Raw genomic sequence first — 14574 nt, 5'->3', positions numbered from 1 at the left:
TGAGTCCACAAGGTTGCTGGCAGGACAACAGCTTTGGGATTAGGTTAAAGAAAGAGCTGCTGTGCAGTACTGGACTCTGTGGGTCACAGAATGGGGAAGGCCTTACAACAAAGACACAGGATGGGGTGTAGCTCAGGGAGAAGAGGCAGGCAAGCTCTCCAACTCACACCTTGCAAATGACTTTTAGGAGGGCCTTGGCTATTGGTGACAGGTGAGTACTATCCAGAAACGTTATGTCCAGGCCCAGAAAATGTGATTTAAAATGAGTAACTGGTATTCAAAAACTATTTAAGGACATGTTTATGTTTCATGACACTTTAGCATTGTCCGACAGATGAGAGCACCACAGAGGGAGCAGTAGAGAGCACTGATGAGTGGGGTGGGCAGCCCTGGGTCACAGACCAGAATAGAAGTGACAAGTATGTAGAGTCCAGAATGGGGAGGAAAAGAGAAATAAGGTATGGCCTATAGCCTGGGCACCAAACAGCAGTGGGCATAGGACAGGTTTCTGGTGTTATTTGAACCCATCCTTGAATTTACATCCTGCCCAGGCTCCCACTCACCAGGGCCTGTCCATGCCTCTTTTGCTGTGGCTAGTCAGGACCTCTCAATCAGGCACTCATCTTTCCCCTGCTACAGTTCAGCAACCACAGAGGATCTAGAAGATACAAGTCACACAGGAAAGACAGGGCAAGCGAATAGGAAAGCAATGGCCCAGGGTAGCCCACCCAGAAGAGATTAAATACAAAATGAACATCTTAAAGGAACAATCCAGTGGGCCCCACAAGCAGTGACCATAACTGTAATTCATGACAGAGTTAGGCCCAAGGGAATGTCAATTAAAGAAAAGGGACATAATCTGGAGCAAAAAGGCAACATGAGTGTAGACAGAGCCATCCACCCAGAAAGAGGCCGGGCAGGGTAGTATCCACTGGGCTGACCATAAGACTCTTGACCTTCAAATCCTTCCTGGCAATTTTGGGGCAACAGAAGTCGGGAATCATAGGGAGCATACCCAGCCAAGACCTGGCACCCAGAGGACGTATGTGAGGGAGTGCCCACGGTCTAGCTATAGGAAGGAAATCGCAACTTCTAGGGGAAAAACAGGAAGAGCAAAACACAGCCCAGAAAACTGGGATATGCAGGGCCTTACCCAGGAAAACCGTAAGAGCAAAGCATAGAAGGCACTGCATTGTGATACGAGAGTCTCTGAGTTTTATCAAGAGGCCCCCATTGCTCCCAGGAAAAATACACAAACACACCCTCAAAAGTCACATGATCCTACATGAACAGGACAACAGCACAAGGGCAGCCTCTCTCCCCAGGATTTCCAGTGTATCCACCACACTTTCACATTCCTCCCCAGCTCCCCAACTCAAAACAAGACAGCAGGCCCTGGTGTAACTGATGCCTCCTCTTTCCTCATTTTCCATTAATCATTTCGCCCAGCCTAGAACAACAAGCAAGTGGACAGATAAACACTGTATAGTCTGGGCCTGGCAGGCAGGAACCAACCCTTCTCCAGCCAGCTAGTTCCCATGGGATCCAGAGATTATGCCTCTCATACACAAATTTGAGCTCTGCGCTGCCCTTAAAGCCCTCAGTACCAGAGCCCCCAGGCCATGAAGTCAGATTCCATCTCCATGGACACATCACTCTTTAGATCACACCTCTCTCGTTATCTAAGGAGGCTCCCAGAGTAGGTACCTCCCAGATGTAAACCTGCACATGGCATCCAGAGAATGCTTGGTTAATGCATCCAGGATTACATCCAGCCCCAGTCAATGGCCTCCACTGCCAAACTCAGCTTTTAATTTCTTCCTTCCTTGATTAAACTTCAGCAATTCAGAAGCACGTGCAGATTATCAGATAAAGCCAGACCTTTTCCACCTTGCTACTGCATGCTGGGGATACTATACCCTCCCTCATCAGTCACAGGCTTAACACTTACCACTAAACTCTCGTTCAAAGCCCATACCCACTGGCCTTCTACCCCAAGCATAATGACTCTGCAGCTGACCCAATTTAGCTCTGAACTAACCTACCAGCTCGACTAGAACTCCCCAGGTCCCCACCAAAGGTCACCACAAAAACCTGAAAAGCACACGGAGAGGGGAATAAGCACCAGCTTTGGTCTTTCATGTCATCTCTATTACTGCTTTACCTCAGCATTCATCTCATGTCTACTTTCTCCCTTTCATCAACTGCCAGATCCTATTTTCCCTGCTCACCATGGACACTAACCTCCCTTTTCTTGCCTCTAAGGTAACACTTACTTCCACTCCACTGTGCCCACTTCCTTTCCAGACCCCCAAAGGCACTGCCACCATGACATAAAGGTTCTCTCTCTAAATCTGATACAGAGCTCTACCCTAATCACATATTGGCTGTCACCCTGTGGATGTCTCCAACTTGAAACCCTCCTCTGAACTCCATACCCATGTGTCCAGCTCTCCACTTGATATGTCAACTCAGATGTCTTTGGACCACTGCAGATTCAACATGATCAAAACCTAACTCTGGATATTACCTCTGAAAGTTACTCTCACCACCAACTTCACTATTTCAATTGAGAATTTTTTCTTCCTTATGTCTTCTCAGGCAAAAAACTGTGGGGTCATCTCTGACTCTTCCCCGTCTTTCTCTCACACTCCACATCAGAAAATCTGGTTGGTCCTACTTTAAAAATAAAAACAAACAAACCCCACCAGAATCCAAACACTTGTCTCTTACCCCCGTAGCCACCACTCTGGCCCAGCCATCATCAGCAGTCCTCTTTACTACCCCCATAGTCTTTTCTTCACTGTGCAGCCAGAGAAACCTGACCAGAATAAGATCACTCCCTTCTCTGCTCCAAACTTTCCATGGGTCCCACCACTTTCAGAACAGAAGCCCAGCTCCACAGGCTGCCATTTCAGAGCTGAATCCTGTCCCCTGCTCTCTGATCACTAGACATAATGGAGAACTAAAGTTCCCTGAACAAGACCAGTTCAGTCTCAAGAGATGTATTTGCATATGCTGGTTCCCATGGGCACTGTTCCATACTTCTTCCTATTGCTTGCTGGAAATGGAAATCCTTCCATATAATTCCAGAATAGTTTGTAGGGCACAAGGCCTTTGGTGACACCAGGATCCCCAAACCCAATGGCAGGCAGAAGGGTAGGTTAAGATTCCCAAGACACCATTATCTGCCATAATGGGTTGCTAAGATCATTGAGAGGTAGGCAAGGCTGACTGAGGACCTGTACACTTTGCACTCACCTATGCAGGGATCATAATCGCTTCTGCCACCACAGCAATCTGGCAGGAAGAGGGAACTGGGAGTGGCAGGTTACCATAGTGGGATCTCAGAGACTGAACTGTTCCTCTCACCCCTGCCCTGCCCTTTGGTGAGGATGATTTCAGATTGTCTAACTTAAGATACTCAGACTTTAGTGCTGCCAGCTATGTGACCACGATCCAAGATTTCTCTGTGTTCTCACGTACAAAGCAGGGATAATGGTGGTATCCACCTAATAGAGCTGTTTATATCAGACGTGTTAGTACGCGTCAAGCACTCTTTGAATTAAGTTTTACCGTCCACGTGTTTAACAGTTTTGCAAATGTTTTTGGTTCAAATGAAGTATGTAATAGGTTCTTTTAAGTTCTGGGTTTGTTTTTAAATCTTTAATAAAACTTGGTATTTAAGACTTTTCATTGTAATCAAATACTTAAGAGACAAGTTTTTCAATCAATTAAGCAGTGGTATAAATTTATCATACTTAAATATTTTTAATTTTTAACTGCCTGCTAATGTATAGTTGCCAGGTATACACTAGATCCTTTCACCAAACCAGCCTACCTGGTATATATTCCTCTAAAGGTGAGCATGCTGGTGGCCCTTCATTAGAGGTGTTCATCATCTCTCCTCACCTGAGGAGTCAGGGAACTGATGTAACAGTGCCCTGGATTGGGGTGGGGCTGCTCCACTAGCCTGGCTGACTTTTCCTCGGCTCCACAGAGGGGCATGCTGAGTCCACAGAGTGGCAAATTTATAGCACCTTACACCTTGCTCTCCATCTCAGGTCAGGTTCCTAATACCCTACAACCCTCTCCTCCTGCTGACTCCAGCCACAACCCTTTCATATTCCAGGAACTCTCCTTTCTGGAGGAAATCTCAGGGACGTCCACCCCTTTTCCCTGTACTCTTTCACCTCAGGGACCACATAAAATAACAACCTTAACATTCTCCCCCTAAATCTCATCTCCAGACTTTGATAAGCCCTCACTCCTCAGAGGTCTCCAGCCCAGCTCGCTCTGCAGAACTCCAGACCAGCATATCCAAATGCCCATGTGACGCCTCTACTGTGAAACACTATGGATTTACCATGTCCTAAGTCCAACTCCTGATCCCCCTGAAAGGTGCTTCCCTCGTCCAACTTACCCATTTCCATTCTTTCAGATGTTCAGGGGAAAAACAAAACTTAGGTGGCCCTTCACATCCCGTTTTCACTCACAGCCGTATCTAACGCACCAGAAAATTCTGTTGGTTCTATCTTTAAAATCTCTCCAGAATTTAATGATTTATCCAGTCCCAATCCCTCCCCTGCCACTGTTCTGGCACAGCCACCACCACAACGTTCCTGGAGTTTGTGGCCTCCTGACCGGTCTCCCTGCCTCCATCCTCATCATTTCCACCCCACCCTAGTTTGTTTTCCCCTGAGCTTTGGGAATACTTTTAAAAATACCTGATCACATCATGTCCCTCCACGGCTCCCAACGTCCTCCTAATAAAAGCACTCGCCTCACCCTGACGTTCCAGGCATGACTACTACTCACACTCTCTGCTCCCTGATGTGAGCACCCCAGTCTCCCGAAAGTTCCCGGCTCAGGGACAACCCCAAGTCTTTGCTCCTGCTAGTGGCTCGGCGGGGTACCACTCTTAAACGTCTCACCACACTGCCTATTAGAAATGGCGGCTCCATCTGCAAACGCCCTGGAGTCTGGGCCACAAGAGCCTCAATAGGCACCACTCACTCGGAGTCCTACGATTCGAAGGTGGGGGGCGAGACGCGTCAAGACCCGGGGAACGCAGCACCCACCTAAGCGGGTCCGTCCCCAAGGCCGCCGCCATCACAGTCTGGACCACACAGATTCGGGAGGGATCCCAGGTCGGTAACCAGGCATAGCCGTTGCTCGGCCAGGTGGCAGAATTCTCGCGAGCGCTGCCACCACCGAGCCACTCTGCATCGAGAACAGTGTAGCCTCTCGCGCCTTCTCACTTTCCGTCACCGCTGAATCGAACCTCAGCTCCCGACGTTATGCTCTGATGGGTCGACCAGGAGCCAACAAAATGTCCGCCGCGAAGAAGATGCCGGAAGTCCCTCCCAGACGACTTCCGCACGTACGGAAATGCCCTTAAGAGTGCCGCCGCTGCGCGGCGCACGGGCTTCTGGTTAATGTAGTTCCCGCTGAGCCATCGGCCGCAGCGACTGGTTGACGCCCTCGCGTGGAACCACAAGGGACGCTGGGGCCTCACGGCTCCGAGGACGGGGCGGAGCTTCACTCTTCTTAAGAAGCCCGCGCCCAGTTTCCGTGTAGTGTACTCTGCAAGGATTGAAGAAATGTTTAGAAATGTTCTCTCAGATATTCCCCAAAGCTACAAAACCTAATGGACACACCACATCAAATGTCACTTTGAGTTCACTCATAGTCCACTCATATTTCCTTGTTTTTTAAATACTTACAGATGGAAGAGAGAAGCAAAGATGCAATTATGAAAAAATAAGTAAATTATACGATATGCTGTATGATGATAGGTGCCTTGGGGGAAAAAAGCTGGATTTCGGGGAAAAGCAGGGAATGAGACGGTGTAATATTAAATAGAATAGTAATGAGAAACCTCATGGATACTTCAGGCAAGACTTGAAAAATGATGAAGAATTAAGTCGTGGCATTCTTGTGCATATCCAAGCACTGTATCAGCCAGTGTCATGTCCTAAGCAAAGCCAGGTGCTGATGCCCATGGAACTAGGTGAGTGAGGAAGGGAGTTTTAAAAAGGAGGTCAGGGACTTCCCTGGTGGCACAGTGGTTAAGAATCCTCCTGCCAATTCAGGGGACACAAGTCTGAGCCCTGGTCCAGGAAGATCCCACATGCCATGGAGCAACTAAGCCCAAGCGCCACAACTACTGAGCCTGCGAGCCACAACTACTGAAGCCCACGCGCCTAGAGCCCATGCTCTGCAACGAGAAGCTATCACAATGAGAAGCCTGCCAAAATAAATAAATAAATTTATAGTGAAAAAAAAAAAAAAAAGGAGGTCAGAGGGACTTCCCCGCTGGTCCAGTGGGTAAGACTCCGTGCTGCCAATGCACGGGGCCTGGGTTCCATCCCTGGCTGGGGAACTAGATCCCACACATGTGCCGCAACTAAAGATCCCACATGCTGCAACTAAGACCTAGTGCAACCTAAATAAATAAATATTTTTTGGAATATTACTCAGCCATAAAAAGGAACGAAATTGAGTCATTTGTTGAGACGTGGATGGATCTAGAGACTGTCATACAGAGTGAAGTAAGTCAGAAAGAGAAAAACAAACATCGTATATTAACGCATGTATGTGGAACCTAGAAAAATGGTACAGATGAGCCGGTTTGCAGGGCAGAAGTTGAGACACAGATGTAGAGAACAGACATATGGACACCAAGGGGGGAAAACTGCGGTGGGGTGGGGATGGTGGTGTGCTGAATTGGGCGATTGGGATTGACATGTATACACTGATTTGTATAAAATTGATGACTAATAAGAACCTGCAGTATAAACAAACAAACAAACAAAACAACTAATACTAAACTTTCATTGGCTTATCTGTATGGAAATATGTTAATATAAATGTTTCAGACATTACGTGAAATTTCTAAAAATCTTATATGTTCTGGTATAATGTCATAAGTCATAATTCTAGTTATTACTTTAAAATGTATATCTCAGAAAAAACTAAATTTCTTTGTCAATTGCACTATTATGAACTTTCCTCAAATCTTTAACTGTGGTCATTTTTGAGTCTTTTGTCATTTACAGAGTTCTGGGTGTACTCTGATGCTTTTGCAAATATGTTCCTATAAAAGGGTTTCATCTTCAAGGAATTCATAGAAAAGACTCTGACAAGTACAGGTTTCTGGTAACTGTACTGCTGAACTGAATGAATAAGCATTTTCAGAACTCTAATGAAAAACTGATGAACTCATACAAGTGCTAACAAAAGATCAAGATGAAAAAAAAAATTAATTCCATGGGAGTGAATGAACTGATGAGGATGATTATAATTTTTGTGACTTTGTTTGAATTAAAAAAAAAAAATCCCACAAGGACTCAAGGACTCAGAGGCAAAGAATATAGAAATCAATTTTCACTGCAAAGTAAAGGAGCTGTTACAGTGGAGGATTACTGGACTGAATGTCAATATTGTGACATAGTATGAGTGTGTTTCGTGTTTGGTAATTGCAATTATTGTTGCTTTTGTTGTGGTCATCCATTTACAATGCTTGGTGTCAGTCTATTTATCTCTTGTAAAAATAAAATACAGTGTGTGTGTGTGTGTGTGTGTGTGTGTGTGTGTGTGTGTGTGTGTGTGAAAAAATAAATAAATAATTTTTAAAATTCAAAAAAGGGAGGTCAAGAGGAACATGGGCTAAAGGCCTGTGAAGTGCCTCAGGGTCTTGTAAAACTTTTGAATTTTCTTTAAGTAAAAGGAGAAGTCTTTCCAGGATTTTAGTCAAAGATGGACACTACCTGACTCATAGTTTTAAAGGGTCATGTTGGCTGGAGAGTTGAGAATAGACTGCAAAAAAACAAGCATAGGATAGAGAAAATCAGTTAGATGACCATTGCAAAAATCCAGGTAGAGGATGGTGCTAATCAGGCTGGGGGCAGGCATGGTGATGAAAAGTGGTGAGACTCATGATATACTTTGAAAGTGGACCCAATCAGATTTCCTATGGGGCTGGTTCTGTGGTATGAGAAAAAGAATGAGTCAAGGATGATCCCTAGAGTTTTTAGTCTCAGCAACTGAAAGGATGGGGTTGGCATCGACTGAAAATGGGAAAGCTGTGGCCAGAGCAGAATTAAAAGAAAGCTCACACTGAAAACACCAAATGCTGGTGAGGATGTTTAGCAACAGGAACTCTCATTCATTGCTGGCTGGAATGCAAGTGGCACAGCCACTTTGCAAGACAGTCTGGCAGTGTCTTAAAAACTAAACATAGACTTACCATACAATCCAGAAATTTTGTTCCTTGGTATTTACCCAAAGGAATTGAAAACGTTTGTCCACACAAAAATCTGCACATCATGGATGTTTATAGCAACTTAATTCATAACTGCCAGTGTTCCATCTTGGAAGCAAGCAAGATGTCCAGGAGGTGAATGGATAAATAAACTGTGGTACATACAGACAAGGAAATACTATTCCGCTCTAAAAAGAAATGAGCTATCAAGCCACGACAAGACATGGAGGAAACTTAAATGCATATTACTAAGGCAAAGAAACCAATCTGAAAAGGCTACGTACTGTATGATTCCAACTCTGACATTCCGGACAAGGCAAACCTATGGAGACAGTAAAAATATCAGTGGTTACCAGGCCTTAGGCAGGAGGGAGGGATAAAAAGGTGGAGAATTTTTAGGGCAGTGAAACTCATCTGAATGGAACTCTAATGGTGGATTGCAGTGTAAGCCCTGACAGTTGTTTTATTTTCTTTTTTGTAACGCAAGTGCTTGACTTAAACTTTGTTTGCCAAGGCATCAAAGAGGCATCCACTTCAAAGATGGCTATCTGGAATAAACAACATTGCCAGCCAGGTGATTAGATAAAGAGCCAGCCTGCCTTTCCCACTGGGGCTCCTTTGCTTTAGGAGCTGTTGGTTGATTTCTGTAACTGACCATTTGGGTTACTTGTTTTTTTCTCTTCCTGTACTTTAAACTCCTACTCTTATGTTTTAAATTCCCCAATAAAGAGTGAGCCCATAAAACCCTACACCCCCACTCTCGACCACAATAAAAGCAGAACCACAGGCCCACGTACTGTCTCTTTCCCCTCGACCTTGTTATGTGGATCCGGATGTGCTATGTAATTTCCAGGTTTGTAAATAATAAACCTATATGGACTTCCCTGGCAGTCAATTGGTTAAGACTCCACGCTTACACTGCAGGGGACGCAGGTTCGATCCCTGGTCAGGGAACTAAGATCCCACATGCTGCACGGCCAAATAATAAAAATAAATAAATAAATGTAGTAAAAAACTGTTTAAAAAAAATAATAATAAACCTGTATTTTTTTTCGGTTTCCTGGATATTGCTGAAGGGCATCTTGCAATCACAATAAGAACCACAAGAGCCAGTCCAACCACAACATTGCTCACTGACAGACTGAGACCAGCTCAGAACAATGGATACATGCCACTATACACTTATCCAAACACATAAAATGTACACCAAGGGTGAACCCTAATGTAAACCATGGTCATTGGGTGATAATGTGTCATTTTAGGTTCATCAATTGTAACAAATATATCACTCTAGTGGGGGGTGTTGATAATGGGGGAGGTTATGCATATATGCGGGCATGGGGTATATGGGAAATCGCTGTACGTTCCTGTCAGTTTTGCTGTCAACCTAAAACTGCTCCAAATAAATAAATTTAAAAAAAATTTTTAAATGAAAGCTGAGAAGTTTGAAGGTGTTGAATTCGTGATGTCTACCAGATGTCCAGGAATAGGTTACAAAGTAAATCATTAGACAATCACTGGATTTTTGGATGGAGATATACATTTGGAAGTTTTGAGCTTAAAACGATATTTACAACCATGCCATTGCATAAGATTACCAACAGAATGTGTATAGGTTGTGAAGAGACAAATAACTGCTGATTGAGCTCCTGTTTATTACAATATTAAGGGAATGCATTTAAAAAAAACAAAGCCAGGGAGTTCCCTGGTGGTCCAGTAGTTAGGATTCCTTCCGGGCTTTCATGCTGTGGCCCGGGTTCAATCCCTGGTCGGGGAACTGAGATTCTGAAAGCTGCACAGCAAGCCAAAAAAATAAATTTTTAAAAAATTAAATCAAAAAATTAAAAAAAACAAATCCAGTATATTAAGAATACAAACGAGGGGGCTTCCCTGGCACAGTGGTTGAGAATCTGCCTGCCAATGCAGGGGACACGGGTTCGAGCCCTGGTCTGGGAAGATCCCACATGCCTCGGAGCAACTAGGCCCGTGAGCCACAACTACTGAGCCTGCGCATCTGGAGCCTGTGCTCTGCAACAAGAGACGCCGCGATAGTGAGAGGCCCGCGCACCGCGATGAAGAGTGGCCCCCACTTGCCACAACTAGAGAAAGCCCTCGCACAGAAACGAAGACCCAACAGCCAAAAATAAAATTAATAAAAGAAAAAATAAAAGGAAAAAAAAAATGGTGTCAAAAGCTCCTGAAAGGAACTTTAAGGAAAATCTTAAATTCATTAATAATGATGGAGTTGTGAAGATAAAAACTCTCATTAGAACGATTAGAGAATACATAGGAGTTGAGGTAATAGAAACAAAAAGAGAGAGAAAATGCTCATAAAATTTAGCCATAAAGCATGAGGGAGAGAAATGGTAGAACAGAAAATGTACTAGATCATAAAGTGAAGGGTAGCTATTTTATGAAGTACACAAATTTTATTGTTGCTATTTGTAAAACAGATTAAAAGACTGACGATCAATGATGGGTGGTTTATCATCAATAGATTTACAAAACCAAGAACAAAACCCCTCAGAAGCTAAGTCATGGGAAAATCATCCTTAGATGGCATTAATGGAGGGACTGACCCTAAATTGAGGGGAGGCATCACTACCTTCTCAACATAAGGGAGCCCATAAGATATTTGTTTTAGATTTGGGAGGCAGAGGGTATTGTCAAATAAAATCAAATAATGATTTTCTTTTCTCTGTATAAAGGTAGCAGAATGTTAATATAGATAGAAGTAATCCTGGGGGAACTTTATATAAAGTAACAAATAGTTCTGAGATTCTTGAGGTTTTCGGTGAATATATTAAGCTAGGAACACCAAGTTGGATAGGCAAGTAGCAGAAGTGGGGAAGGTGCTGCTGGAATAGGGGACAACTGGAGCATTCAGGTAAAGTCCTTGACCAGGATTTGGAATCTTTTAAATGAGAGATCAGTAATGACAGCTTTTTAAGCAGATGGACTAAACATTTATAGATAATTAGTAGGACTAATTTGTAGGACAATTTCGGCTAGAAGAGGTCCTAGGTTATCTGGACATTCCCCAACTAAGTGATGTGAAGTTTGCAGGTGGTGGCAGTTAGTAAGGCTAATAAGTAATCGAAATATGGAGTCTTTTTAGCCAACAGGAGCAATGGAATGTTAGAGCAGTGACTGTTGAGCTCAGGAATTATGTAGCTCTGAAGAGCAGAGAATGTGTTTGTGAACCTGATGATGGATCTGGTCTTCCCCTGTATCTGCATCTTATGCTCCCTGCTGTAAGTGGCTGGCATGTGCAACTGGGCCAAGGGTTATTGGGGTAGGGTGCAAGTACACTTCCCTAACTGTTGGGATCTAGTGGTTGTGCTGTAAGGACAGTTCCCATTAGAACCACAAATAAGAATTATGTGTTCCACTACAAACGGCCTATGACACACCATGAAGATGCTACTGAGTTCATAATAAGAATTCAAGTGGGGTGAGTGTACAAAGCAAAAATAAGATTTTAAGAAGCCCTTAGCATTCTGGATGTCAGATCAAAGAGTGCAGATTTAGGGTAAAAAAACAAAAATAGGGACTTCTTCCCTGGTGGTCCAGTGGGTAAGACTCCGTGCTCCCAATGCAGGGGGCCCAGGTTCAATCCCTGGTCAAGAAACTAGATCCTGCATGCATGCTGCAACTAAGAGGTCCGCATATTGCAACTAAGAGGTCCGCATATTGCAACTAAGATCCCGCGTGCCACAACTGGGACCTGGCACAGCCAAAATTAATTAATTAATTAATTAAAAAATAAATATTAAAAAACAAAAACTTAAGATAAAAAAAAAATCTTAGAACTACAGTTCAGCTCTGCAATATGTGTTCCCTTCAAACAAAAGGGAACTTATAGGCATACCTCATTTTATTGTGCTTTGCAGATACCGAGTTTTTTTTTTTTACAGATTGAAGGTTTGTCGCAACTCTGCATCAAGCACGACTATTGGTGATGTTTTTTTCCAACAGCATTTGCTCACTTTATGGCTGTGTCACATTTTGGTAACTCTTGCAAAAATTCAAACATTTTCATCATTATTATATTTGTTATGATCTTTATCAGTGGTCTCTGATGTTACTATTGCAAAAAATTATGACTCACTGAAGGCTTAGGGGATGGTTAGCATTTTTTCTTTAGGAATAAAGTATCTTTTAAATAAAGTATGTTCATTGTTTTTTCAGACATCATGCTATTGCACATTTAATAGACTACAGTATAAACATAACTTTTATAAGCACTGGGAGACCAAAAAATTCATGTGACTTCCTTTACTGCAATATTTGCTTTACTGCAGTGGTCTGGAACTGAACCCACAACATCTGAGGTACTCCTATAGTGAGGCTCTTTGTAAGAGATGGTGGCTGAGCAAATGGAACATGGAGACTGCAGCAAAGGTTCTCTGGGCTGATAAAAGTGTAGATGGAAATTGTGCAATGAGGAAGTCACCATCAATGGTCTTAATAAAATTTCCACACAGAGACGATCCTAAAATTTAACTCCAAGTTTAATGGTAAATATCGATATGAAGATTTTTAAAACTGGTTTTAATATTTAAGAATCTCACAATTTCAGAGCCAAAGAAAGATTAATCAGCACTTTGTATTTTCCGAATTTACTTTAGATTATCAGGCTTCAATAATGTCATGTTGCATAATTTAAGTGCTACTGATTTCTCTCACTATACCTGGGAACAATTATCACGTCCTAGATACTGCAGTTCCAAAAGTATTGTAGTTTGTAACAGCTGTACTCTCTTGAGGATGGTCTTTGGGCCTACAAAAAAAAACCTGGTGGGGCTTCCCTGGTGGCGCAGTGGTTGAGAATCTGCCTGCCAATGCAGGGGACACGGGTTCGAGCCCTGGTCTGGGAAGATCCCACATGCCACGGAGCAACTGGGCCCATGAGCCACAACTACTGAGCCTGCGCGTCTGGAGCCTGTGCTCTGCAACAAGAGAGGCCGCGACAGTGAGAGGCCCGCACACTGCGATGAAGAGTGGCCCCTAGTCCCCGCAACTAGAGAAAGCCCTCACACAGAAACGAAGACCCAACACAGCCAAAAGAAATAAATAAAAAAAACAAAAAACAAAAAACCTGCCATCCAAGGTACTTATTAGGACCACAGAGGCCAGCAGTCTTTCCCAGAAGGCCTTGTACATTATGTGACTTTTCTGACACCAAATATGTCATTCCAACACCAATTCTCCAATTCTCCAACACCAACTGGGTATCCTACAATTCAATTCAATTCTGACACTAACTACTTGGAGTTAGTGCAGACCCCACTGGTTAAGGACTCAGTCCCATGAGACTGCCAGCCACAAAATGGGTCCCAAGGCTACCCTCACTTCTGCCAAGTCGACTACAAATCTGGTTTGATAATTTTCTAGAATGACTTATAGAACTCAGGAAAATGCCATACTTACAATTACAGTTTATTATGAAGGACACAAGTCAACAGCCAGATAAAGAAGTGAGGTCCAGAAGAACCCCAAGCACAGGAGCCCCTAACCCAGTGGAGTCAGGGTATACCCCCTTTCCTGGTTGGATGTATTTACCAACATGGAAACTCCCCAAATCCTACTGTTCAGGGATTTTTTACTAAGGTTTCATTACATAGGCACGGTTGACTAAATCACTGGCCATTGTGATTGAACTCAATCTCCAGCTCCTTCCCCTCCCCAGATGTCAGGGGTGGGGCTTAAAAGTTCTAACCCTCTAATATCTGGTGACCAGCCCCCATGCTGAAGATCTTTACAGGCCTCCGCCTTGAGTCATTTCATTATCACACAAAAAAACACTCTTATTACTCAGGAAATTCCAAGGGTTTTAGAAGATCTCTGCCAGGAACTGGGGACAAACATCAAGTATTTACTTTTTTATTTTACCACAGACAGGAATACAGCTTAGACAAAAACTGCAGTAAGACAGACTTTCTTACACCATACTGTTCCCTGAGACCCTCATGAAACCTGTCCACCTGTTCACACTAGCAAAGCCAAATTCTATTTTTTCTTTTTTTTTTCAAATTCTGTTTTCAACTACCCCACATGGTGAATAAAACTGTTAAGGTTAAAGGTGACTTAAACAATAAGATTTTTATTATTATACAAATCAGAGCAATATGCAGCAGATCGTTCCCAGGTTGGCGACTTGGAGGACAGAAAATGCTTCAAAAGTATCACCTAAGACCAACAACGCTATGAAGAAGGAAAACTTTACAAGCCACCAGCAGTTCCCAGACTGGGCCCTTTGGGCCCAAACTGGGTCAGGTCCGTGCCATAACTGGTTAGAGAGAAGG

At 43.5% G+C, this 14574-nt stretch overlaps 2 protein-coding genes across 27 annotated transcripts in view; one reads left to right on the top strand and one right to left on the bottom strand.

Moving 5' to 3' along the window:
* Positions 1–10121, top strand: part of LOC309617242 (uncharacterized protein) — a 74391-nt gene extending 64270 nt beyond the window's left edge. The window contains exon 8 of the mRNA XM_082369155.1: positions 9343–10121. The gene's annotated coding sequence lies outside the window, so the exon portion shown is untranslated. The remainder of the gene's footprint in view (positions 1–9342) is intronic.
* The window catches only part of LOC309617275 (uncharacterized protein), a 56760-nt gene that overhangs the window by 7868 nt on the left and 34318 nt on the right, over positions 1–14574 (bottom strand). For 23 of the 26 annotated variants that reach the window (XM_082369346.1, XM_082369348.1, XM_082369352.1 and 20 more), the window contains 2 exons: positions 8551–8588; positions 5082–5586 (listed from right to left, as the gene is read on the bottom strand). The gene's annotated coding sequence lies outside the window, so the exon portion shown is untranslated. Of the gene's footprint in view, positions 1–563; positions 659–5016; positions 5587–8550; positions 8589–14574 lie in introns of all 26 variants that reach the window. The other 3 variants (XM_082369351.1, XM_082369331.1, XM_082369350.1) reach the window with 2 other exon arrangements.

This window comes from Balaenoptera borealis (genome assembly GCF_965194805.1).
Source record: "Balaenoptera borealis genome assembly, chromosome: 19".
NCBI classification, from domain to species: domain Eukaryota; kingdom Metazoa; phylum Chordata; class Mammalia; order Artiodactyla; family Balaenopteridae; genus Balaenoptera; species Balaenoptera borealis.
This window is presented reverse-complemented; position numbering and strand designations above follow the sequence as displayed.